The sequence below is a fragment of the Monodelphis domestica genome, chromosome 2 (genome assembly GCF_027887165.1).
Source record: "Monodelphis domestica isolate mMonDom1 chromosome 2, mMonDom1.pri, whole genome shotgun sequence".
In the NCBI taxonomy this organism is placed as follows: Eukaryota; Metazoa; Chordata; class Mammalia; order Didelphimorphia; family Didelphidae; genus Monodelphis; species Monodelphis domestica.
Window position 1 is genome coordinate 432,932,038 of NC_077228.1, and position 23,835 is coordinate 432,955,872.

Below are 23,835 nucleotides of genomic sequence, written 5' to 3' on the forward strand. Positions count from 1 at the left end.
GAGTATCAGTTTTCTCATATTTAAAATTAGAGGGTTGGGCTTCTAATATTCCTTTTAGAACTATGATTTTATGATCCACCTACAAATTTGGGAGGAAAAAATCTAAAGTTTTGATATGTGAATCAGTGAGGTCTCAATTAATGTGAATAATGAATCCCAAGAAGTATTCCTATGTATTTAAATTTGTACTATTCAAAGCTATAATTATGTAAAATATGGTAATTGATTCTAAAATGTGATAATGGAACTATTTGGTATGAATTTAAATAATGCAACCATTTCATGGAATTCATTGAAACTAATCTGGATCCTGGGTAGATCCATTCAGCCCATGTTACTCTGTTCTTCTAGTTTGTTGTCACTAAAGTTTTCTAAAGATAAAATATACAAATGTTATTGTCAAGCAAAATTTAGATTGGGTTGAAATAAAATTGTAACTCTGAAGTGGAAAATAATCAATAATCTGTTAGTACAGGTCTAAACCTAATCTTATGTGTTAATTCCATCATTCACCTTTATTAGCACATTTTCCTTTTATTTTACTGATTGTTATTTTGGTTCTAATTACACAACTGAGGTGGGTAATCCCTTCTTGTTTGCTTCCATCAATCTTGCTAAGTGATAAACCTTTGTCTTGTTTAGTGATATAAGCGTTATGTCATGATTTCCTTGGGAATAGGGACTATGCCTTTTGTAGTCCCTGGATTATCTAATCCAGTGTTTATATATAGCAGGTACTCAGCAAATTACTTGATGGTCAGATTCCCATTACTATTTTATAAATTAGAAAGTTGAAGGCCAAAGAGGTCATGTGTCTTTCCCAAAATCCCACAGTGAATGAATCAGTGGCAGAGACTAGAACTATAACTCAGGTCCTTCTATCCTTTGCTGCTCTTTCTATGTGACCGCCCTGCCATTTTAGTCGATTCTGGATTAAAAGAAGCAGAATTCACTAGAGTACAGTGACCAAGAGAGTAGAAGTAGAAAAGCGGTCACCACTGCTTGAGAGAAGGTATTTTATCTAGTCTTCCACAAGTCAAAAACCTCCTGCTTTCCCTTTATTCTAGGGGGAATCACTTCTTATGGACAATAATAAAAAGGATTCTTGGACATATTTGACTACATTCCTCAATTCTCTGGACAATCAAAAAAGGAGTTTTGGAGATCACATTATTCACACACACACACATACACACACAAAGCAAGGTGAATTCATTTTGAAATTTTGCTTTGGAGGCCCAGTATTGATAGCAATGACTCCTGCCAAAGAGTATCAGTAGCTTATTTGCCTAGCTTAAAGGTGGAACCAAGAGGTGAGAAGATATTGGCACCATGCCAGCTGGATAAGTTAGCAAGGAACTAGTCTACAAGTAAACTTACTTTTTACACAGATTTACACAGATGACTGTGAGCTGATAGAAGTTGGTATGCACTTTCATGAATCCCCTCTATTTCTAACTAGGTTCTTCATCTGGAAAGGGATTAGAAAAAAAATGTATCCAAGGACCCTTCAGTATTCATATTTCATAACGAATGACCTAACATTTGCTGCTATTTGAAAATATAAATGTATCTCTCCCTTCCATTTCTAGATAAGAAAATAAGGAGCAGAGTGTTGCATACTTTATTAGACTTATTCAGTTTTTTCCATTGGCAAAACTGCTTTTCTTTGTTCCAACAGAGGATTTAGATTAAGGAGGAAGATATTCAGGAATGTTGTGACACTGCTATTGGTTTTTAAGTATTAAAATAAAGTAGTAACTTTTAAGAGTAGCCCATGGTCTAGTATCCTGGGCTTATATATACCAGGTCCAATTAGGGGAATACTCAAATAAAAATTAACTTCCTCTGGTTCATTATGCCCTCAACAGAATTCCCTCTTAAAAATCTCCAAGTAAATATTTAATGTAGCTCAAATCTAGGTCCCCCCAGATATGAATAAAAGGATCTTCATAATCTATATGAGCACCCCAAATAACTATATACACATAAGCATGTATATATATATATATATATATACATATATAAAGGCATACATACATACATACATACATTGGGGATAGACCTTATTTCAATTCACAGAAAATATAAAAACTCAGACATTAGCTTATAAACAATCAATATAATCAACATTCTCTTTCCAGAGAATCCTAAAGTCTTCCAGACTCATAGTGCCACCCTGTGGTTTAAATACCCTTTAAAAGGGAAATAAATCATGATGAACTCCCTTTTGCGCCAAGGACTCATAGAGGCAGCAAGCCTAGTAGTACTATCCTAAAGGTTTGAGATTCCCAAGAAGGAAAACAATTCTAAGGCTATAGGGGCAAGAATTCAAAATTCCTGTGAATCCCTATTCATTCCAGAGAAACTGCATTTGGATATCAGTCATGCAACCCCTTTTCTATTGGACCTGCACTATCTAAATAACTCACAGTAATAGTAAAATGCAAAGTCAATGTCTCTTTCTTAACTTGACAAATAGAACATTTATTGAACACTTGCTAAGTGCCAGATACTGTCCTAAGTATTAGGGATACAAATATAAACAAACAAAGCAACCCCTACCCAAAGAAGCTGGCATTCTAAATGGAGAAGAGGAGCAAGAAGACAATTAGTAAAAAAGTAGAAACTAAGTCCAGAGAGCATATTGAGCTAGGAGTGAAGTGAATTAAAGCATCTTCTGAAATGATGGTTCACAAAAGATTATCACCAATTAGGAATCTATCTTGGCTTTAATCTCATCCAACCCTTGCACAGCAGCCATATGCAAAATCCTCCTCTCTCCAAAATGCTAACCCTGCTCAGAAATTCTCTTTTCTTTAATAGAATTCAATGTTCTAAAATCAGAATTTGGAGTTCCTGGAGAAGGGGTTCCTGAGATAGCACTATCCAGGAAATTCTCTTCTCTGGCTAAATTGCTTTAAGTCCATGTGACATCATAGTTCCTCTGTTCTATAGCCTGGGGCTTGGGGAACTCTGGGCCTTATGGTTTCTTCTCCATTGCTGCCAGGTGGTTGAGTTATTATTAATGCTGCCAAAACTTTCCTCTTAGGCTATGTGAATAAATGTACATGTGTGAGGCTGGATTTGAACTCAAGTCTTCCTAACTCCAGATCCTACACTCTTATTTATTGCTTTACCATTTGTTATTGTTGTTGTTCAGTGATATCCAACTCTTTACAACCCTGTGGTCCATAGCACAACAATATTGCCCATGGGATTTTCTTGACAAAGATACTGGAATAGCTTGCCATTTCCTTCTCGAGTAGAAGAAGACAAATGGAAGTTAAGTGATTTGTCCAGAGTCACAAAGCTAGTAAGTGTCTAAGGTCAGTTTAAACTCAGGACTTCCTGGTACCAGGTCCAACACTCTATCCACTGAGCCACCTAGCTGCCTATTGCCTTCCTTAGCTTCCTCTAAAAGTTGATCCATCTATGCATACAGCTTAGACAGACCCTGCAGACATACAATGGGGGGAACCCAGAACTGAATAGGAGGGAAATAGAATCAATTGTTTTTTGGGAAATTGTGTCATCCATTTAATGATCCAAAGTTTCTTCCTGATAGAAAAGCCTATCTTTTAAGTCTTTCTTCAGTGACTATATAACTGCAGGTTTGGGAAAACAATTAAAGTTGTACGTCAACCATTGTTCAGCGGAGCTATGCAAGGTTAACAGAAGTAGACTGTAACTTTTTAATAGCTTTTTAAATTTTCATTAATATAGGTACCTCCTAGTGAAGACCCTCAACTTAGTCAGCTGATAGAGTGCTGGACTTGAAGTGAGAAAGACCCAAGTTCAAGACCTTCCTTAACCACTTACTAGCTAAGTCTAAGCAAGCCTCTTAACTTCAGTTTCTTCATCTGTAAAATGGGGATAATAATGGGACCTACTGCATAGAATTGCTGAGGATAAAACGAGATAATGTATGCAGAATGCTTTGCAAACCTTCGAATGTTATATAAATGTTAACTATTATTACCTAATGTGCGTTTTAAAATGGCTCTGAACCCTGGGAGACTACATCTCCCAGGACTCTCTACCTCAGCTTCCTCAGACACATCCCACTTCCTTTGTGGGAGGTGTCTGAGAAGATATAAAAGAAAAGAGAAGCACGAGTTTTTGGTGCCTTTTCCTGAGAAGAGACCTTTTTCCCCAGAGTGCCTTTTCTCCTTTGGTCTCTGCATTGCTGCTTGAGATCTAATTTTCTCTAGCTTTCCCAAACCTTTCTTTTCTAGCCCAAATAAACCTATCTAATATCTCTAGAGTCTGGCTTGATTTAATTTAATTCCCTAGCCTAGTTATAGAAAAGAAAGAAAGCCTGGTCAATTTCCCTACTGGGGCTGGGGTGACTCGGCTACCTTCCTTCCCTTCCTTTCCCTACCTTTTCCCTCCAATTTCCCCATCAACACTATACACAGGTTGTCACTGCCTCTGCAATTTGTAGTCTTTTCTTTTTTTAAACCCTTACTTTCTGTCTCAGAATCAATTCCAAGACAGAAGAGCAGAAGAGCGACAAAAGCTAGGCATTCTGGGTTAAGTGACTTGCCTAGCTAGGATGTACCTCAGGTCACATTTGAACCCAGGTTCCCCTGCCTCCAGGTCTGGTTCTCTATCCACTGTGCTATCTAGCTACCCCAATGTATAGTTTTTAAGATGAGGTTCTTAACCTTTTGCCTGGGGTGGATACTGGTGGTAGACTGGTGAATAGTCTCTTGGGAATAATGTCTTTAGATGCATAAAATATAATGCAAAAATAAATGAATAATATTGAAGTTCAGATACAGAATTACTTAAAAACAACCAAAACAAAATCATGGATCACAGATTAAGAACCTCTTTTTTAAAGAGTTATCAGGGGAACTAAGAAGTTAAGTGACTCACCACAGTCAGTCTGTGAGAAGTGAGGGGTGGAATGGAGGTATAGAATGAACATTTCAACCCAGGTCTTCCTGGCTCTATGAACCAGCTCTCTATCCACCAAACCACACTGCCTCTCTCAAACAGGTTTCCAACAAAGAGACGGAGCCAAGATGGTGGCTTAGTAGTAGCAAAAGCCAAAACTGCTCTGGCTATCCTTCCAAACAGATCTTTACAAGGCACCTTAAAATGATAGGAGTCAAAGCAGGACAAGTGAGGGACTTTTGCCCCTGAACACACCTGGAAAGATAGGCAGAGAGAGAGAGATATTTGATTTTCAGAGGATGAGGGGGAACTGGAAGCAACAAAGAATTGCCCAGGAAAAGCAATGAAAAAGAAGTCATCAAAGCAACATTATCATTAAAAAGGAAATGGGTCAGTCATAGAGCAAATAAGAGATACTCCAAGAGTAGCTTGTATGCTCCATTGTTACCCATGCAAGGCTAAAGACAAGTTTTCCTTGATTGAACATATTAATAATGAGAGGTTTGTTTGTTTGTTTGTTTTTAGTAGGGGAAGAATTTCTTCAATGAGATTATTTTAAAAAGAAGTCCAGATGAAGACCCTGGGAATTTGGGGTCAAACCTTTACTGAAAATTTTAGGCCAAAAATGGGCAATCCATTGACTAATCAACAAGCACTCATTAGGTACTTGCTTTGTACCAGTCAGAGTGCTGGTTGAGACAAAATGAACAGAAGATGAGCAGACATAGTTGTGAAATGTATCACTGCCAGATACATGGCATCAGAGGGTCCCTGATGAAACATAATGTCAAAGAGGAGCATGAATAGCTCAGAGTTACTTCTACAAGGACTCATAGTTAATGATGTTAATTATCCATTTTTACTCTAATAGGTGCTTCTCAGAAAATACCTTGACCACTATCTTAGTATCCTACACTATTTTTGTGGGTGATTTCTTTTTTTTTTTTTAATATTAGCATCATGACTTTGCAAACACAGTAAAACATGTACGCCCAGAGAGTAATGTTGTCACATTCAAGGCAGTCTCCTTGGAAGGCTAGCCTCAGTTAGTGAGTCAATAAATATTTATTAAGCACCTTTGGTGTTCCAGGATGTGTGCTGTGCTGTGCTGGAAATATAATATAAAACATAGTCTCTTCTCAAGGAGATCACAGTCTAATGGGGAAACAGTATGCAAATAAGCATGTATAAACAAGTTATATACAAGATAAGTTGGAAAGGGAAGGCAATAGAATTAAAAAGAATTATGATGGGCTTCCTATGGCAAATGATATTTTATCTGGGACATGAAAGAAGCCAAAATCCTGCCAACACTCAAAATATTCCTTGAGTTCTTTTCCTAGAATTGCCTTCTGAACTAGTTTTGATTAAGGAAAATAGCCTATTTACTTCATAATCACAACTTGGTTTTTGATGCCAAACAGTGGCTTTAGTTAACTACATTATTCATGATTCTTGACAATTAATACCTGTAACTATTTTTAAAAAATAAAACCTGTTGTTAATTTCAATAATGACTGATTTATCATGGCCCTATTTGAGTTTTTCTTAGCAGATACTGGAGTAGTTTTGCCATTTCTTTCCTAAGCTCCTTTTACAGAGGAGGAAACTGAGGACAAACAGGTTAAGTGACTTGCTCAAGGTCATATAGCTAATAAGTATCTTGAGACTATATTTGAATTCAGGAAGATGAATAGAGCCCAGCACTCTATTCAATTAGTCATCTAGATAGAGAACAAAGATTTTTAATGATTGAAGATATTCATGAGGATACTTTTTGGGTTTGGAAGATGAACAGAGTAGTCAGATTAGCCAATTTTCTGTTCATTAAAATACCCATTTATTTCATCCTCGTGCATGGTGCTATGTTAAGCCCCATACAATGAGAGTTTATAGATGTAGAATCTGCCTTCTGAGATATTATACATACCACAAACAAGATGTACATGAAGGTGGGATAGAAAGATGAATCTATCAATCAACAGGCATTTTAATCCTGGGTATACAAAGATAAAACAAAGCAGTTCCTGTCCTCAAGGGGCTTATGTTCTCCCAGGGAAGACAGCATATATATATGTAAGAATATATGTATTTTATATGTAGGTTCATAGATATGTTTGCATAAGTGTATGTATTTTTCTTTTTTATTATTCAATCTGGAAGCAAAAAAAAAAACTGTGGATTCTGGATTCTGGCAAAAATTCTCTATCCCCTTTACCTACTTATCCTCTCTCGTTCCCTATTTCCCTATACCTCACCTAGCACCATTCCCTCCTCCAACAGAGGATCAAACCCCTCCTCCCCCATCTGCCTATGTCCCCAAATCTCTTTAGTGGGAGAAGGGACAGGACTGGGGAGAGGCTCTACTCCCCTCCTCAGGCATCCAGGAGGGCCCCTAGCACCCATGGGCCCCATCCCTCCCTACAGTTTTCTCCCTGACACATTTGTTAAAATCAAACCTGAATAAAACTACAAGTTTAATATGGGGGAAAAAATGGGAACAGGAAAGGCTTCATGTAGAAGGTGCTTGAGCTCAGTTTTGGAGAAAATAAGAATTCTAAGAGAGAGAGATGAGATGAGATGAGATGAGAAGATAGTACTTTCAAAGGATGAGAGTTAGCCAATATAAAGGGACCAATATGAGAGGTGGAGTATTATATTTGAGAAATAGTAAGAAGACCAGTTTAGCAGGAATGTAAAAGTAGATAATGGGCAATAATGTATATTAAAGCTAAAAAGTCAGGTTGGAAGCAAGCAGTGGAGAAATTTAAATGCCAAACAGAAAGTAGATATTTTGGAGTCACTGGAGTTCATTGAATGTAGAATAACATGGTTATACATGCATCTTAGGAAAGTCATTTTAGCACCTGTGTGGAGGATAAATTGAAGGGAGGAGAAACTGAAGAACAATGAAGAGGCAATACCAATAGTCTAGATGAGAGGTGATGAGGGCCTCAACTGAGGTAATGACTAAGGGGGTAGAAAGTAAAGCTGCACAAAATGTATAGGGGTGAAAAGTGAAAGATATGGTCCTGAGCCACAGAGCAAGTCACTTAACCCTGTTGCTACTCAGTTTCCTCATTACTGGATATGTGGCCTAAGGGAAAGTGAAAAATCAAGGATTACACTAAGAAATGGAGGTAATGGTAGTGTCCTTAAAAGAGATAAGGAATTTCAGAAGCTGGGTGGGTTTGGGGAGGAAGATAATAGACATGATGCTTTTTGAGTTCTAATGGCAATGAGTTTATCTAAGATGATCTAGTCTTATTGTCTTAGAAGAAAAAGAAGGGGGGGGGGGGCACTAGGTGGCTCATCCAGGTCCAGAAATGGAAGGTCCTGGGTTTGAATGTGACCTCAAACACTTCCTAATTGTTTGACCATGGATAAGTCATTTAACTCCCATTGACTAGCTTTTATCGCTCTTCTGCCTTAGACCCAATACACAATATTGATTCCAAGATGGAAGGGAAAGAAAGGAAGAAAGGAAGAAAGGAAGAAAGGAAGAAAGGAAGAAAGGAAGAAAGGAAGAAAGGAAGAAAGGAAGAAAGGAAGAAAGGAAGAAAGAAAGAAAGAAAGAAAGAAAGAAAGAAAGAAAGAAAGAAAGAAAGAAAGAAAGAAAGAAAGAAAGAAAGAAAGAAAGAAAGAAAGAAAGAAAGAAAGAAAGAAAGAAAGAAAGAAAGAAAGAAAGAAAGAAAGAAAGGAAGGAAGGAAGGAAGGAAGGAAGGAAGGAAGGAAGGAAGGAAGGAAGGAAGGAAGGAAGGAAGGAAGGAAGGAAGGAAGGAAGGAAGGAAGGAAGGAAGGAGGAAGGAAGGAAGGAAGGAAGGAAGGAAGGAAGGAAGGAAGGAAGGAAGGAAGGAAGGAAGGAAGGAAGGAAGGAAGGAAGGAAGGAAGCAAGGAAGCAAGGAAGGAAGGAAGCAAGGAAGGAAGGAAGGAAGGAAGGAAGGAAGGAAGGAAGGAAGGAAGGAAGGAAGAAAGGAAGAAAGGAAGAAAGGAAGAAAGAAAGAATTTTATTTGAATTCCACCACTTCAAATAATTTGCTTTTCTATAGCATCATTAGGTTTATGATTTCCCCACAGTAACTTGTGAAGTAGGTAGTGGCTATGTTATAAAATAGACACTTGGGTTTATGGAGGTATCAGTCACGAATAATGATAAACTTGATGATTACTAAAATGGAGAAGCAGCTTGTTGTAGATTGTTGGCCATGACCTCATCACGTGAATATAAAGGCTAGGATTTTAACCTATGTATCCTAATTCCAAGTCTAAAGCTAGGACTCTCTCTACTAGGTTAGATACCTTTTATTATCAAGACACATGGCTATCTTTTTTGGTCATGAAGAAAAAGCTTTTGTTCTATACTTCATTCCAGAATCTGTGTCTGCCCTCAACTTTTATGAAGAAATGCCCACAAGAGTCGAAGCATATTTTTCTTCTAAAGTAAAAATAATTACCATTCACATGGCACTTGAAGATTTAAGAGTGCTTTCCTTACATTGCCATTGTGTGATATGGTACAAGGAAGGCATGAGGAAACTGAGACCCAGTGAAGAGGAGTGACTTGACCATAATCCCAAGGTGATAAGAGTCAGGGGAAATAATACACATATATGTCTCCTTAAATCAGGTTCAGATGGCAAGCTTCCTTAGATCAAAGGATTATAGATTTAGAGCTAAAAAGGAGCTCAGAAGCCATCCAATCTAAGCCATCCATTTAATCTATGTGTGAACTAAGATCCAGATAGATCAGCTCTAGACAGTGTTCTTTTTACTATCCCATTCTGCTTTCTACTTTGTGTAGGTACTTTCAGGATCTATGACTCTAACCTCAGTACTTTGCTTATAAAGATCTAATATTAGTGCCTGCCTAATAATTTCCTTATCCTTTTTCTTTCAAAGTCTAAATTTAAAAGGGGAAGAGATGAGAGAAAAAGTAAAGAAGAGTGATGGAGAGCGAGCCATTGTATTTGCTGTTTTCCCTTTTTATTTGTTTTAAGGAAAGAGGTAAAAAAAAACAACTTTTAGAAAACTCCAAAGATCTATATTCTGTTCTTCAGTGCACTGGGGAAAAAAGAAATCCTACTCAGAAGCAAAAGACTCATTGAAGAAAAGAAAGAGGGTGCTTGGGGAACTAGCCCAGACTGAGAAGTAAGTCCAGATTCTCAGAACCCTGTGTGTACTCTTCAGGATTTGACTTGTACAGAGCATCAAAGTTACTAATAATTTGTATGGATCAAAAATAGATGATCTCTAGAACCTTGATGACTAAAAGGCCTTGGGTCATTCTGCTGGTGGGACAATGAGAATCTCAGAAATCTGTTTCATATCAAGATAACATTTACGCTTGACTTCAAGCACTGATGAAGGCAGAAAATTGGCTGGTTGATCAGGAAGCCTAAAGGAGCTTTTTGACAAAACAAGAAAACAGTGTTAAACCTGAGTCTGACATTTACTCAGCAAGCTGTGAAGCAGTAGAGCCAGGAGGGCCCCAGGCAGCAAGAGGAAATGCCATCATAGTTTAATGATGAGACATTGATGGAGTCAATGGATGCCCAAAAGACTCTTCTGATTCTTTCTCATTTTATCCATCAGCCTCTAGTCTCTGACTCATTGAACTAACAGAGGAATTTTGGTGTGTTGTTTTTTTTTTCCCTCTTATTAGTAATAGATGAGGTTTCAGCAATGATTTGCTACTTATAACTGACTTAGACCTTTTATCCTACTAGTTTAACTCTTTCATATGATCATATCGGAAGAGGTGTGATGTTGCAGAAAGGACACAGAAGATTCTGATTCACTTACAGCCCTGATACTAACTAAGTAGGTAAACAGTGGGAAAATTATTTGCTCTCAGACTCTCAGTTCTCTGCTTTATAAGACATGGAAAATAATATCAATTTTCAGGTCTTTTATTAGCAAAGCCCTTTATAAGCAACAAAAATCTTTAATTCAACAGTTATTGAGTACCTACTATGTAGGAGGTTTAGAAAATACTACAAATATATTCTCTCATTTGCTCCTAATAGCCCTCTGAGGTATTATTTGCATTTTACAAAGAAAGAAATTAAAGCTTAGACAGAAAGGCATAAGAGGAATACTTCAATATTTGGAAGACATATAGGAGATGACAGACTGTTATCTATGTGATAGAGCAAATAGAATAACAAATTTGCAATCAAGAAGACCTGAATTGAAATTTTGCTTCCAATACCTAGTAGCTATATGGCTCTGAGCAAGTTGTCCTCATGGTGGTTAAAATGCTAGTTTTGGGGGGCAGGTGGGTGGCTCAGTGGATTGAGAGCCAGGTCTAGAGAAAAAGGTCATAGGTTCAAATCTGGCCTTAGACACTTCTCAGGTGTGTGACCCTGGTCACTTAACCCCCATTGTGACTTAAGTCACTTAACCCCCATTGCCTAGACCTTATTGCTCTTCTGCCTTGGAATCAATATACAGTATTGGTTCTAAAATGGAAGGTAAAGGTTTAAAAAAAATGCTGGATTTGGATTCTGAAAGATCTGTGTTCAAATCCTACTTGTGATATTTTCTATTGGTGTGACCAAGATCAAATTACTTCTTTGAGCCTGAGTTTCTATACTCATAAAATAAAGATAATTATATTTTTAGTAACTATACAACAGGGTTGTTATAAGATTCAAATAAGACAATTGTAAATTATTTTGAAATTTTTAAGACATTACATAAATCAGTTATTCTAATCAAAAGCTGAGTATTTCAAAATGCTAGATTAAATTTCACATCCTATGAGCATTTTGTCTATTCTTGTTTGAAATTTAAGTATAAAATAACTTCAAAAATGTCTTATAGAAGCCATGTCTCTCTTCCCAGCAGGGATAGAATGGGTTGCAATTAGAATAAAATGGCTAGATTCAACCATGTAACCTATATGAAAATGACAAAGGCCAGATGCAAGACTCCAAATGCCATCTTGGGGGAACAAATAAGTGTCTCTAGGATTGTGACGGAAATCATGAAGATGAAGGCCAACCCTATTAATGACTATTTTACCCTCTTCAGCACCTGCTATATAGAACTCCATTTTTGTTGCCAAAAGGGACTAAGCTCTAGATGCAAAAGAAATTTGTTTCTGCCTGGTCTTATTCTCAGCTGAGAAGACGGGAAAATAGTATGGGAAATCAGGAGAGTGACATTCATATACAATTGGGGAGGGGTGTTCAATATCGCAAATTATTCGCTCTAAAATTCAAGGGGTATTTTTTGGTCAAATGGAACATGAAATAATCTTTTAGATGATTATTTATAGCATTGTACAAAATAGATTTCAGATAAGACAGATCTCTAGCACCTTGCACAGTGGCAGTGGCCTACTTGTAAGCATTTAGTAAATGCTGATAGATGAAGAAGGAAAAGAAAAGGAGGAAGAAAAGAAGGTGAAAGAGACAATGAGATGATTTCAATGTAAACAACAAATATAATGTTATACTAGGCACATTGACCCTTACATACTTACTGACTGAAATCTTTCCCTTTGGTGTGATTTTCTGATTCAGACTCACATGTTATAGTCATCAACAGATTTAGAAAATGCAACATTGGCTTATCCACTTTTCCTGTTAACAGTATGGTACAGTCGACAAATATGTACAGTCTCAGGCAAGTAGGTTAACCTTTCTCAGTTTCCTTGTCTTTAAGAAGGGAGTTAGACTAAATGTCCTCTGAGGTACCTTCCAGTTCTAAATCATCCTGAGCTTCATTTTCGCTTCACATACTTTACCACCTCATTGTGGGTGGGAAGGAGGGGGAGGAATTAAGTAAGAAACTTACTTCAGAAATGTATGATTTTACTGGTTCAGTTATTTCTCTTGCTGGTTAAAAACACAAATCTTCTTTGCCTTTAGTGAATTCTTTTGAGTTGCTATGACCAAAAAGAAACTCATTCCAAACCTTTTGGCAAAAGACTTCCCTAAAATGTGCCTGTCTAAACAGGAGTGCTTAATCTTTTCTATGTCACAGATTCCTTTCATAGACTCAGAATAATATTTTTTATTATTCTCAAAAAAAAGTCTTAAAATGTATGAAATATAACACTTAAATTAATTATATTTATAGAGAATTATTAAATTTATTTCTAAAATTTTCATAGAATTTGGAACTAAAAATGTTTTAAAATTAAAATTAGGGGAGCACAAAATGGTATGTTTGTCAGTCTTATAGATAAGGGGAAATTTTGTGAACAAAGAAGACAAACAAGCCATTAAGAGATGTAAAATAATTTTGACTACATTAAATTTAAAAGGATTTGCTCAGAAAAACCCAATGGAATTGAGATTTTGAGGGAAACAAAAAACTGAGGGGAAATTTTTATAGCAAGCATTTCTGACAAAGGTTTCATTTCTCAAATTTATAGAGAACTGAATCAACCTCATAAGAATAATAGTCAATCCCCAACTGATAAATAGTTGAAGAGTATGAACAGGCAGTTCTCAGAAGAAATTAAAACTATCTTTAGTGAAAAAGAGGGGAGTCATGTGAAAAAAAAATGTTCTGAATCACTGTGAAAGAAATGTAAATCAAAACAACTCTGAGATAACACCTCACATCTATCAGACTGACTAATATGACCAAAATAAAAGGGATAACAATAAATGTTGGAAGGGATTTGGGGAAATTGAGACACTAACAAATTGTTGCCAGAGCTGTGAAATGACCCTACCATTCTGGAAAGTAATTTGGAATCATACCCAAAGGACCACCAAATTGTGAATACCCTTTGACCCAGCAATATCACTGCTAGGTCTGTATTCAAAGAGATCAAAGATAGGGGAAAGGACCTCTTTGTACAAAGATATTTATAGCAGCCTTTTTGTGATGTCAAAGAATTGAAACTGAAGGGATGTCCATCAAATGGGGGATGGCTGAACCAGTTTGGGTATATTATTATAATGGAATATTCTTGTGCCATGAGAAATGACAAAACAAGATGGTCACAAATACAAAAACAAAAAAACCCTGGAAAAATTTGTATGAACTGCTGCAATGTGAAATGAGTAGAACAAGGATAATGTTACACACAGTAACAATAATGTAAAGCAACAGCAATAATGTATGCTGTACTGTGAATGACTTAACTATCATCAGCAATGAAAGAATCTAATACAACTCCAAGGAATCATGACGGAAAAGGTTATCTACCTCCATAGAAGGAACTGATGGATCCTGACTATAGACTGAAGCATACCATTTTCCACTTCATTTCCTCCATGAATTTTTTCTTGTATGAATAATATTTGTCTTCTTTCACAATGTCATAAACATGGAAATGTGTTGTATGATAGCACATGTATAGCCTATATCGTATTGCCTGTTGGATCAGGGGAGAGATTTGGAACAGGGAGACTAGCTATCAAGTTATTGCAATAGTGGAAGTGGATCAAGGTTTGCAGAAGGGTGGTGGCAGTGTCCAAAGAGAGATAGAGGTATAAGAGAGAAATATTGCAAAGGAAAATTTAAATGAATGTGTCAATGGATTATATATGGGATCAGGGAGAGGGTAAAAGAAAGAGAGGAACTGAGGATGATTTCTAGGTTGGGAGCCTATGGGACTGAGAAGACAGTAATACCCTCTAAATAATAAAAGAAGTTTGGAAAGGAGGAAAATTCTGGGGAAAATATGAGTTCAGTTATTGACATTTTGAGTTTAATAGGTCTATAGGATATATATTTGAGAAGTTCATTCTGTAGCTAGAGATACAAACTGGAGGTAATCAGAGAAGTTCAAGCTAAATAAGTTGATTTGAGAATCATTTGCATAGAGTTGACCATTGAATCCATGAGAGCTTATGAGATCAGTAAGTACAATGAAGTAGAGAGAAAAAAGAAGATCCAGGACAAATCCCTGAGGGACACACATGTTTAATAGTCATGACCTGGATGAATGTCTAGCAAAGGAGTCTGAAAAGGAGCAATTAGATAGGTAAGAAGAGAACAAGGAGAGAGGTGTTACAAAATCTAAGGATAAAAGAGTATTTAGGAAAACTGCATGATCAACAAGGTAGAAGGCTGCAGACAGGTCAAGAAGAAATGAGGATTAAGAAAAGACTATTAGATCTGTAGGGGCTGCTAGGTGGTGTAGTGGATAGAGCACCTAGCCTGGAGTTAGGACTATCTGAGTTCACATCTGGCCTCAAACATTTACTAACTGTGTGACTCTAGACAAGTCAATTAATCCTGTTTGCCTCCATTTCCCCATCTGTAAAATAAATTGGAGAAGGAAAAGGCAAACAACTTCAGTTTCTTTGCAAACAAAAATCCCAGCTCTGACTCAGAAAGTCTGACATGACTGAAACAACTAAACAACAAAATTAGATTTAATGATTAAGAGATTGTTAGTAACTATAGAGAAAGCAATTGAATGATGAGACCACAAGAAAGACTATAGAGAGCTAAAAAGACAAGGGAGGAGAAATATGAGAATAGAGTTTGAAGAGACCTTAGGATTCATTCACAAAAATAGCTATTTTAAAAGATACTGAGGTCAAAGAAGTACAAATAAAGTGAAAATATAAGTAGAGAACTTTTAGAAGGGAATATGAATGAGAATGGTGTAGGAAAGCAATAGAAACATATTCTATGTGTATTTTAGGAGTTTGGTGCAGGGGAAGAATAGGAACTTGGGGGTAGGAGAAGAATAGGTAAGGGATAAAAGAAAGAGAAATAATCATTCTTCCTACAGAAACTCTCATTCCTGAAATGTCACATTGATCATTCATTGCCTCTAGCTCCAGAGATAAGCCAAGGCTAGGTTAGAAAGATTTCTGAAAAAGCAAATCAAGCCTGGGACTTCATTTGCTTTCTCCTGCCCCAAATCTAACACTTCCTTTGTACCTGCAGAATTTTCTTTGAGACAGGCCTCCTCCTCAGTATTTTACACCAATGGCCCCATCCTGGCTACAAGTTTCCCTTCTTTAGTTTCTCCTTTTCATTTACATGTGAATATGGCCCCTTCCCAAGCACATTCATGGAATTTTAAATATTCTCCACTAGTTGAACAGTCTAAAAACCCATAAAATAAAAGGCAAAGCAATTCACACAAGAGGTTCTATGCAAATAAAATCCACCACACATATTAGAAACATAAAACATGCAAAGAGAGTACAGCAGTTAGGCAAATTGTGTGCACTTACTTTGAAGTAGGATTTATTCATGATAATAAAATTGGGATTTTTTCAAAACCATGAAAACTGAGAGGCTCTTTCTATCTCTGACCACCTAAGACTCCAAGTCTACTTTTCAAATAATGATTCTAGAAAAACATTTGTTTATTCAAGTGAGATAGCAACCATTATGCTGCCCACTATCACTTTCATTGTATAAATGCAGATAAAACTGCCAGGCCTACTAATAGTGTTCCTATGTAAATTTTAGTTATCCTTAAAGCTGGTTTATGGGCACAAAACAAAATGGTTTCTTGCTAAGTTTTATTAGTAGAATGCAGGTGAGGGAAGAGAAGCGATTCCATGGCATTTTTCCTCCTGCTTGTATTGATTTAATCTAAAACCATTTCACCCTTTCTTTCCCACCTTTTGACTTCAATAGCTCCTTTTGGCTCACCTTCTATCTACATAACTCTGATATGAGGAGCACCACTCACTTGAATCAGAGAAAGACTAAAATTGAATAAGAATAGGAAGTTGGTCACAATAACCCAGTAAAAAAACTTAATTCCCCTATCATCTGTTCCAATCATACCCTGCTGGCATTATCATTACTCTCCAAATTAATTAAAAATATTGGTGGAATGATGTTTTTCAAGGTATCACAATCACTACCTGGATTTCCCTTTGGTGACCTAATCAAAGTCACCTAGCAGAGACAGGTGATAGAGAGAGGAGGGAGTTAGAGGACCATTTAGCCTGCTGCTCAAGGCAAGAGGAAGGCTTAAATGTAGCAGGAAATAAATATGATCAACTAAAGAACAAGTAGTTAAAATGGTTTCACCATGCTTAATATCAACTATGACATGGCATAAAACTCTAGTATTTATTTATTTCCTCCATAATTAGAATCTTTTAAATCACTATTAGAATTGCCTTTTATTTTGTTTTCACATAACTTCACTTTTTTCTTCCAAATTCTTACTTAGGTTGTCAAAAGCAAGAAATGGTAAAAAATATGTGGATATTCAATTATCATTGGACTTAGCCAAAGCATCTCGAAAGGATATTGGTTTATTTTTCTCTCATTCACCAGGAGGAGGCCTGTCTCAAAGAAAATTCTGCAGGTACAAAGGAATGTTGGATTTGGGGCAGGAGCAACTGAAGTCCCAGTTATGGTTTTATTCTTTCATAAAGTCAATTAACCTTACCTTCCTCAATATCCTTTTCCCAAAATATTCCTACTTCCCTCTCATTTATTTTTAGAACTCTTAAAAGATTCCTGACTCTTCTAGCCCAGTAAGGAGGTAAAGATGGAGAGTTCATTCTCTCCTTCACCACTTTTTCATAAACAACTTTATTTCTGGATTAGCACCAAAAGGCAATGGGCACTTTTACTCAACAGTTATTTGGGGCATCTTGACATTGAATTCATGACAATGTGGGGGTAATAATCATCCCATTACCACCAGAGGTTCAAGTTTCCTATAATTCCTTCTGAATCTTCAAGACAGCTGATTATCAATCACTTATTAACTCTGTTCCCTAAAGAATAGGTACCCAGAGGTTTTGATGTCTATCTAGATGTGTGCCTGTGTCCATTAATCATTTGATTGGGTGATGTCCAATCAAATCTCTCACCTCCAGCCCCTATTTATTTGAAAATTCTATGTTCTTAAAGCTATATGTCATTTAATCACCCTATGACATTTTAGAATTTAAGTAAATTGGTATTTTTTTTTAGAGTTGAAGTATCCAAATTGCAAAGCAATCATGCATATAGCCCTCCATAACTCTGAATCAGTCTCCTCTCTGTCTCTCCCCCCCACTACCAAAAAAGCAACAGGAGAAAACCTGGAAATTTAGTGCTTCCTAATTATCAGTCAAGAGCAAAGCAAAGGTAATTCATCCACAAAAAGGAAAGTCTCTCAAATCATGCTAATGAATGCAGAAACCATGGGGCACCCTGGCTCCATGTTGGTCATCTCCTTTGCTTGCAATCATACACCCACATTGAGCTACACCTCTGACTAAATAGTGCTGGTACAAAGTGTATTCAGTTTCCTCACAAGGAGACATGATTATCTCATCCCCATATCCCTCCAATAACAATCAGCAGAAAAGAGGTAAGTCATATGATTCCCATCCAACCACTATTACACTTGTTCTTCCTCTCAGAATTTTTTCAAATCCCTCAGCCTTCTACTGCTCACCTTCCCCACTGGTCTGTTCTACACCTGGCCTTCATGCCACTGTTTTAGTAGCAGCATGGCCCACTACATGAGCCTAGATTGGAAACAATTCTAATGTAATTCCCTGAGAGAAAAAGAAAAGTATAAGTAGTATCCCAGATGTCTAAGGACTATTAGATTTAAATGTCAACGAGAACAAAAACTCACCTACACCCTGGTTGCCTTATTTATAAGATGAGGCTGATAGACAAGATGACCTGAAGTCTTTCCCCACTTTTGACCTTCTGAATGCCAGGATAAGATTTCTTTCAACACTTCTATATCCCAATGGTACCATATTGCTTTTTTCATTATTTGGAGTCTTTGAAAAATTAAAATAAAATCTAATGCTAAAGTAACAGATAGGATGCATAGGAAAGTTGAAAACATATTGGAGTTCTTTAGAATTCTGCTAAAATGTGTCCAGAGGAAGGTGATTAGGAAGATGAGTAGACTCAAAAATTATGTTATACATAGATAGGCTGAAGAAATTGGGGATATTTGATTTGGAAAAGAAAAGACTTGTGCAGATATGCCTGATTACTATTTTCAAATATCTGAAAACTTATCACTGGGAAAAAAATTATTTTTCTTTGCCCAAAAGTCAAAACCATATCCAATGAGTGGTACTTGTAAGAAGACAAATTATGATCCAATATAAAAATGATGACAGGGGGCAGCTGGGTTGCTCAGTGGATTGAGAGCCAGGCCTAGAGACAAAAAGTCATAGGTTCAAATCTGGCCTCAGACACTTCCCGGCTGTATGACCCTGGGCAAGTCACTTAACCCCCATTGACTAGCCCTTACTGCTCTTCTGCCTTGGAACCAATACATAGTATTGATACCATGACGGAAGGTGATGGTTTTTATTTAAAAAAAAAAGGCAATTGGAGCATCCAAAAATGGGAATAAGTTGGAATACAAGGTGATATCCCAGTCACTGGGGGTATTCAAACAGATGCTGTAGAAGGGATTTATGCTTAAGGCAGGGTTTGAATTTCATGATTTGGGTTTTAAAAAAGGCCGAGAGAACTGCATCCCCAAGGTGCCCCAGGGGTCCCTCCTTCCTCCTTCCTGGTGTGGGATTGGTTTTGAATGGACCAATTCCGTGCTGGGGAGGAACCACGCCCCTACTTCCTGCGTGGGTCTTTGAAGGCCATGCCTCCTACTTCCGGGTCTGTGATTGGTCTATATAAGGACCAATCCCACACCTAGGAGAGAACTTTGACTCTGAGAAGATTCAGAAGGGAGGGTAGTTAATTTCAGCTAGAGAACTGCTGTGGGCTTTTTTCTTTTAATAAAGTTTTAAAAAGATCAAAGAAATAGTTTTCTTTCACCTCTTTCAATGACCTTTCAATTCTATATGTATATGATTTTAGGAGTCTGGGTTCAGCTAGTTACAGACAAATAACAGAAATGTAACTTGACAGTCCAGTCAGATTCAAAGTAGAGGGAGGTGAGGAACTAATCTAATCACAGTTTATTGATATCAAAACACATTCCAGAGAGAGTAAATTCCTTTATACTCGAGGGTAAACCTGCTACTCAGGCATAATCACAAAATGCACCAATCACAGTAAAGCAATCCTATGCATGTATAAATAAAACAATTAGAAATAAGCCAGATAAGAATGCATACCCTTAGAGCTTAAGGTTTACATCTTTTATTCACAGGTTCCTCTTATTGGTTCTAATGACTTTCCAAATATGCACATCTATATAAAAACACACTTCCCTAAGGTAAAGGCTAAAATCTGATTAGCTGTACTTCATTTGGCCTATAAACAGATTAATCAGGCAAGTGGAATCAAAATGGAGATTAAACTCTCCTTCTAACCAGAACTTCAAGACAAAGTTATTATCTAATGACTATAACATGCATTCCACAAAACAGCACCTGCTTTCAAAAGACATATGTGATTGTGAATTATGGGAAACAAAAGATATTGCAAAAAGGACATTATACCTGCCAAACCTTTTAAGACCAATTTTGTGACTCAGTGCTAAATAGTAATATAATTAGACTAAGTATGAGGATGCAGTTAATAAGACCAAAGAGTAGTAAATGTAGATCAAAGGTTTCTTTAGCCTAGCCAAATTAAAATGAATTTCTCTGAAGCCCCTATTTTATTCACATAAAAGGTCTTACAGCTGAAGGAGCCATCAGTATATATTTCAATGAGCAGTAGCCAGTTAGCACATTTTTTCACTGTATTTGAAGTATAGAAGACATAAAAATAATATTCATAAGGCCTCTACACAAAGGCTTCACTTTTTAGATATTGAGAAACTTGGGCCAAGTCATGACTTCTAGAGGTATATTTTGCATTACTTAGTATATGATCTTGCTGAAGTCAAACAGGAAGCTAGGGGTGTACAATGGCTCCCCATATAATAAAGACGCATAAAGTAGTATGAGGAATAAGCAGTTCGCACAGACTCAACTATTCCCCTCTCCCCACCTCTCAACGTTGTTCTCTTCCAACAAGATTCCAGTTAAAATAGGTTTCTAGTGGTTGAGGTTTATATGAATTTTACATTTCTAAGGATTTACATTCTAAGGATGCAAAAAAGGTTGTGGGCTAAATAATATCGAGTTCTTTCCTTATCATCATAGCATAAAATCAAAGAGGTCTAACTCTTTTGATAGAATTAATTAAACATTTTATCCATTCAGGTATGATGGTAATATAAGTTGAAAAAAGGAGGTGGATGTAAGAGAAGCTGTGAAGTAAAGGCTGACAAGACTTGGGAGCCAGTTAGACAAGGTGAAATGGATAGAGAGTGCTGAGCTTGGAGTCATGGAGACCTGAGTTCAAATATGACCTGAGACACTTTAGAGATTTGTCCCTGGGAAAGTTACTTAACTCTGTTTTCCTTGGTTTCATCGTCTGTAAAATGAGCTGGAGGAGAAAATGGAAGACCGACTTGGGTATCTTTGCCAAGAAAACCAAAAAAAGTGGTCATGAAGAGTTGGACATGACTGAACATATACACAGATATAGAGGGTAAAGATGAGAAGGGAAAAGGAATCAAGGGGTGTGGAAAATTATTACTGAACTGTGATATTGCTATGAAATCATTTCCCTTTAAGCTTCCCAAGGTCAAGCTGAAACAACCTGGGGCCAAAACTTAAGATCAATCCAAGTCCCCCATTCATGCTATCAAGTAGGGTTGGGACCTTCCCTCTTTTCTTAAGACTTTAAAAAGATAAAAGGACTAAGGACAAGACTGACCAACCTTGGTGAATCCTGACCCATTTGGAATATTAAGGATGATCAGCCATGATGAACTCATCGAAAGATGTGCTCTTGTCTTTGGGGCTCCAGCAAGGACACCCCCCTCTTGTCATGAAGTATTGAGGTCTCCAAATCAATCTCCTCCCTCAAAATATCCACCAATGGGTACTGTCAGGGGAAGTCTTAATGTTGAGCTGTCACACCAATCAGAAATAAGACACAACTCCCTTAATAAACAAGAAGCAGGACTCAGCTCCCTTTTTCTCAGGAGGCTGGTGAAAGGGATCCATTCTTTGTTTATGGAAATTACATGTCATCATTAATAAACAATGCTGTTCTCAGAGAAATGGCCCCCTATTCTTTATTGGTTAAAATCCAAATGCTACAGGAGGATTCTAAGTTTGTGAACATGAGTGATTATAAGGAGCTCCTATTTGATTCTTTCAATTTGAAACTTAAAACTTGACCTCAGAAAAGAACTTAGATTTTTAATTCTAATCTTTTTGTAGGGAAGAAAAGACACAAGTCTCAATGTTAAACAGGCCCCCATCTTAGTGATAGATCAGTCTTATGACCAAATTCAACCTCCTATGATGCCACACTATCTCAACATTTTTTGTAATTTATAAGGTTTTTCTTTCTACAAATACTCTCTCACTTTCCCCTCACACTTTCTCTTACCACCTCACCCCCAACATTGAATTTTAAAATTGACCTCAACACCCAGTTGACTTACTAACTGTTGATAAATGGAACATGCATAAGGAAAAATAAAGAAGCAGGATCCTAGAGTAAAGTGTAAGAGTATGGCAAAGTAGAAAGGCACCGGGTTATGAAGGACTTTTAAAAGCCAGAGGATTTGATATTAGATCCTAGAAACTACTAAACAACAACAAAAGTTGTAAAGCATTTAGCACAGTGTCCGGCACATAGAAAGCATTTTATATAAAAGATAGAATTATTATTATTGGTGGTGGTGGTGGTGTTATTCTCAACTTCAACATGAATCCAAGAGAGTTCTAGAAGGCAGAAATCAACTAGCCTCAGTTACTTAGAACTATCTCTTCCCCTTTCCTTAAGATTTCTTTCTATAGAATTTCTGTCCTGACTTCTTCTATATATTTGGTATGATTATTTCTTATACTAGGTATATAGAACATGTAGGTACAAACTAATGGTTATAGCTTTATAAATCGATGTATCAAGTTTCTCCCTGAACAAATCCCCCCTCTCCCCCCAAAAAAAGCAGTAGGATTTAATAAGGCTTGCATTCTCCTTGGACTATTGTAAAATAAGATTTCTTGCTGTTCAAATCTAGTTAATTTCATTTAAATAGTTAAAACCCCCACACATTCTTTTATTTTATTGATCAGCTTTCACATTTGTTTAGATTTTATAGTGTTCACAAAAATTAAATATAGATGAATTTAGTTACTCTTGGATTGTTCTGTTCTCTAAAAGGTGGAATGATTTTCACTGTGCCCTTCCCAGATGCACCAGTATACATCAGGTGGGTGTACTAAAGGAAGCTGGATCAATCAATGCTCTCCTAGATCTCAGTCCAATTTGCTTATAAAATTCCGCATAGTTGAGGACAGTATTTTCATAGAAATTCCATGTACTAGAAGGTCTATGGGAAGGGAATCACACAAACGCATTGTATGACCTGGTATAACTATTCCTAAAAACAATTTGTAATTCGAGTAGAAAAATCACTAATCTACACTTGCCTTGGAGGCAATATGGTGTGGTAGAGGGAGTAGTACCCCCTAGAGCCTTGTTAGTGAAACCGCATCGGACAGGGTAGCTGCTTTGTCCCCCCCTCTTTCCAGAGTGCGAGGACATTTTTTGCATACCCCGCCTCTCAGTCCAGCAGCCTAAAGCAAGCACTTTCTCTCTCACTTCTCTCAGTAATCCGGAGGCTCCCGGACAGTTTTGAATTTGCCCTCTGGGCACTCGAGCTGGGAAAGCTGCCAACTCTGAATTTGGTCAGAGGACTCAGCTTCACTGAGAACCTGGGTAATTTTTTGAATGAGCCGCTAGATGGCGCAATGGATAGAGTGCAAGTCCGTGAGTCAGAAAGACCAAGACCTGAATGTAACTGAGCAAGTCCGTTAACCCTGTTTGCCTCAGTTTCCTCATCGGAACTAGAGAAGGAAATGGCAAACCACTCCGCTGTCTTTGCCAAGAAAATCTCAAATGGAGTCACAAAGAATCAAACACGACCGAAAATGGCTGAATAACAGCAAATACCCAACCTAGCACTTGGCACGGGGCTTGGTATAGAGGAAGCGCTAGTTGAATATCTGATCAGTTCAAACTTCTTTC